This window comes from Cupressus sempervirens, chromosome 11, assembly GCF_028749045.1.
Source record: "Cupressus sempervirens isolate cs-2001-9-10 chromosome 11, ASM2874904v1, whole genome shotgun sequence".
In the NCBI taxonomy this organism is placed as follows: domain Eukaryota; kingdom Viridiplantae; phylum Streptophyta; class Pinopsida; order Cupressales; family Cupressaceae; genus Cupressus; species Cupressus sempervirens.
Window position 1 is genome coordinate 685,285,213 of NC_143128.1, and position 4,891 is coordinate 685,290,103.

A 4,891-nucleotide genomic window follows, 5' to 3' on the forward strand; every position below is an offset into this window, starting at 1 on the left:
CATCTAATATAGAAATATTGGGGTCTTTCTTCATAATTATTTCTTTTAAGACTAGCTCCTTGTGTAGAACCTCCATGTGAGGAGTCAATGTAGACTTGATGGTAATCAATTTAGTCCTTATGTTGGTTTTATTTTCCTGTAGTCTAGCTAACTGACTTTGGGTTTGTAATAGGGTCCTAAAATTTTTCTCACTTTGAGCTGGAGTCATGGGAAATTTGGCTTTATATGACTACATTTAACTTTCTAGGCTCAAGATGTGATTCCTTGTCTCCTATGTGAAGAGTTTAGGATTACACAATTTGGTGTACAGAGAGAAAATGTTCTCTAGTACCTTCTTCACACTTTCTATCTTAGTCACCAATGCAACTTGTGTTTGTGTGATATCACTAGATATCTTCTCATTTAATTTATTTTAATACTTCTTCTCAGACCATTCTAATAATTTTGCATTAGTATCCAGGTCTACATCACTTATTCTTTCCACTACTTTGGTTAGTTGTTCAATGATTGGATTTGTTTCATCTAGAGTAGGTAGACTAAATGCATCTAAGAAAATGGCTTTGATCTCAATCAAATATTTCTTCTACCTATGCTCCCTTCTAAGCATTTCTTGATGTTTCTTTGTTGTCAGGGCATCTTGCAGTATTCCCATCTACTCAATTGTTATTGTTGCATAATAAAACTTAGGCAATACAATTTCATCATCTAGGCTAACATCTCCATAATGTATTACCTATTCTACCTTTGGTGAACTAGGATTTAGCACTAATAATTGCAAAGGTGTTGTATCTATTCTTGGCCTTTAAAGAGTTTTACTGGAAGGAGTTTCTAATTCTGGTAATGTTACCAATGCTTGAATTGCTTTTAGCTCCTTTGGCTTGGTTGTCACATTTATCTCTTCAAGCTTTTCCTCTTCTACATTTTTTATTTTAGTTTCACCTTGAACTTGTGCTAGAGGTGTAGGTACATCTACTTGACCTATTTGACTTGGTGTCCCATCATTAATTGGTGTTTCTACCTTATCTTCTCCAACTATCTCAACCTTGTCTTTTTCAGGTTCTTGAACATTTACTGAGACTAGAGTGCTTTCCATTGGTGCAATAATAGTGCGTCCTATTGTCTCCTTCCTTTGATATACAAATAAGTGTGGTGAAGTTTGTACACTTATGACTTGAGGATTGAATGTAGGCATGTCTTTTATTTTCATTTCCTCCCCTATAGTTATAGATTTTGACTTCTAAATTTCATCAATACTTACCAATACAGGGTTGTTACATAATTTGGCTAAAGTGTGGATTGATCAAGTATCTTTTTCAAATCTTCCTTTGTTAGGGGATTGGTGTTATGAGCAATAAGATCAAAAACATCCTTTACTATGATATTTTTAGTGATTATGCTTATCACCTATAAAGGGATGGCACTTGGCATTTGTGTATCTTGTACACTATTATCTAGCTGTTGCTTTTCCTCAATTGTTGCATGATCATCAATATTCATACCAGTTCCTCCCTTAATTGTGCCTTCTTTATTGTCTTCCTCTTCATCATCTTCTACCTTAATATGTTTTTGTTCATCATCATTGGCTGTGGCTAGTCAATATGTAATCTTCCACATTTGTTTGGACTTCTTTACAACATCCTCTATGTTGTTTTGTAATATGTTGAATGCCCTATATTTAGGTACAAATCTCATAGCATATCTCTTTATGGCTTTTGACATTTCAGCCTTGTTGAGTTCTAGCATAACTTGGGTGAGGGATGTCTCCCTAATTTTCCTTTGTATGTTGAAACAAAAATGACATTTTTTCTCAACTCTAACATATAGACTCTTAGGTATTGAGTTGGAAATTTCTAAAGAATCCTTCTTGAAGGTATCTATCATGGCATATATTTCCTCCTCTACTTGATTTTTCTCAATCTTTCCATGGTTATCAAATTAATTGTGAGATAAACCTAACAAATCAACATTTTTTCTAATGTTCTCACATAAATTATCTAGATCTGAGGAGGGACTATGACCCACCACTTGGAATTGGCTGATGTCATCAAATTCAATCTTCTTCTCATTAGACTTAGCCTAAGAAACATACTTTCTTCTTGTTCTTTTATGTGCTCCACCTTCCTACTCTTTAGGCTTAGCTACCTCTTTAGCCTTCTATGCAATGACACTTGTACTAGCCCTTGTGATAGGTGATGTTTGTTTAGGCTGACTAGGTTTTGCAACCTTCTTTGGTCTTGTCATTGTAGATGTCTTTTCCTTTATTTTCTTTTTCAATGGGAGCAGGTGCTTCGTTGGCTTCTTCTCCCTTCACACCTTCTAAAAATTTTGTCTACTCTTCTTGTTGATCCTCTCCTTGACCTTATGTTAGAGCCAGTGGTGCTTAAGCTTGTGTTTCTTCTTCTTTTTCTTTATCTTCTTCTTCTTCCTCTTCCTTGGCTCCTTTACCAAATTTTTCTTTTAGTTTCTTCACCAATTTATTCTTATTCTTGATTATAGAGGTAGTCTTCAACTCCACAATGATTTTAGATTTTCCCAATTCATAGTCACAAAATTATTTAGCTTCTTTGTCCACTTCTTCTGCAAGTAATTTTATGATTGATAGAAATGCCTTATTAACATTTATCTCATATCCTAATGGCCTTAGCTATCTCACTCTAGGAATTTTTTCTTGTACATATGTGTGACTAGTGTCAACTAGAAAGAAAACATCATCATAATGTTTCTCCACTAGTGAGACTTGTATCCTTAATCTCTTCTTCATGGATTGTTTGAAATCTTCAAAATAACTAGTCATTACTAACTCAAGGTTATTTCCTAATTGTTCAATAAATTATCCTATGTATATTGCAATTGATCTATTTTTCTTTCATGCAACCTTTACAAAAGTAGGAAATGTATTCTACACATAGAAGAAAATGCATACCAAAATAGATCCAAATTTGTGCTGAGCACTATTTTTTTTCCTTATTGCTCCTAGGTTTTCAATTAATTGCTACAACTACAACTCAGCAAGATCATAAGTATGATCTTTCTACACAATTTAATAGCCCATGTCCACTACAATACAAGGTACACTATTTAATCTGCTTGATTGATAAAACTTACGTGTTATTACCCTCAGTACAAAAGCTATCAAGGGATCCATGATTGTATCAATGGTTATACCCATTTTGTTCCATACAGCCCTTGTGTTCTTTTTAATAACTTCTTTTGACTTGCTTCTCATAGGCTTTGCCTAATCTAAGGTTGGATACCCTATTACCCTATGAACAATTTTCTTTGTAATTTTAACTAGCCCATTCTCTAACCATACTGAGCTGTCATGTATTCTACTTATGACAATTCTTATCAACTCAATTTTGTAGACATTTAGAAAATCTAGGGCACGAGTTAACCCTTTTTTCTTGACAGTATTGAATTCTTCTCTCAATGCTCCATTTTCACATAGTCTTCCATATGATTCTCTAATTTCCATATCACCTATGCTTCCAATATTGCAATTATAACAATTCCTAACATCTTGTATCATTAAGACTTGTGGTGGTATCATAGATAATGCACTAGAGGGATCATGCTTATATGTTATGTATGGAATAGCCTTGAAAATAGGTTGTTTTATCTCATTACTAATTAATTGAACATTTAAGACTTTTTCCCTCTACACCTTTCACTTTTGAAGAACTAGACGCCGTTAGATAAATCTAGGGTTTACAAATTTTTAAACTGCGTAACTTGGCACATGATAAATACCTTACAAATCTTGATGAAATGGTGTTGAATAGCCATTCAAATCTCCTAAAAATTCTCAAATGAAGTTCTCTAGATCCCCTTTAGCTCTTTGTCTTCTTTATCAAATTCAAATTATGTGAAATGAGTAGAAATCAATCAAATAGCCCTTAAAACACTACAATTAATGCTAAGTGCTTACACAATTATAAGCTCAGCATCAACTAATTTGTGGTTCACTCGACATCCACATGTCTTTTCATTCACTCAGTAACCATTACACACTTAGCCTTAACTAACTAATTTTATTAGCTCGACATCTACTAACATTTCACTTAAGAACCATAAGAAACTTTTCATGCTCGACAGTAACATGAAAAAGCTGACAAAAATTTAAAGTTTTTTCCTTGATTTCTAATAACACTTTGCATCTTTATTCATGCATATGTAATCTTTTCATAATTAAATCCTAGGAACTTATACATATGGTATACATTTTAAATATTAGTCTCACATAGCTCTTGATTGCTTACTTTGATGAGGTGTGATCACCTGACCCATTGTGTGAAGTGATCTCATCTACACTTGATGTGCTACAATCTTCCTTTCTCTTCCATGTGTTGTCCATCTCATCTTTGACATTTTCAATATCTTCCTTGCCTTTGCCTTTTTTGAACTCATAACTTGGTGCCTTTGACCTTGTTGGACAATATTGGCTGATGTGACTAGTCATCAAATAGTTGAAACATGTGGTTTGACTCAACCAACTTCTGTAGTCACTTCTAAAGTGTGTTCTAATATAGTTCTTAGGAACATGTCCATACTCTTGACAATACTAACAACTATACCTTGTATTATAATTCCAATTATAAAAGTCACCATTGTTCTTTACCTTTGTTTGCTTTTTTAATGACCACGTGGGTTTGGATCTGCACTCAAAATCTCCATGTCCATACTTCTGATAGTTATAATAGTATCCTTCAAATATTTGAATGTGCATGGTCTTGGTTCTATATTCATGTGCTTGATGAACTTGTTTGTTGCACTTATGGTAGTGACCCATGCTCTTCTGCTTAACATTCTGATGCACACATTAGTAGTATGCCCTTTCTTACTAAAATTATGACCAAAAGGTTTTGAGTTCTTATCTTTGTTACTTCTTCTT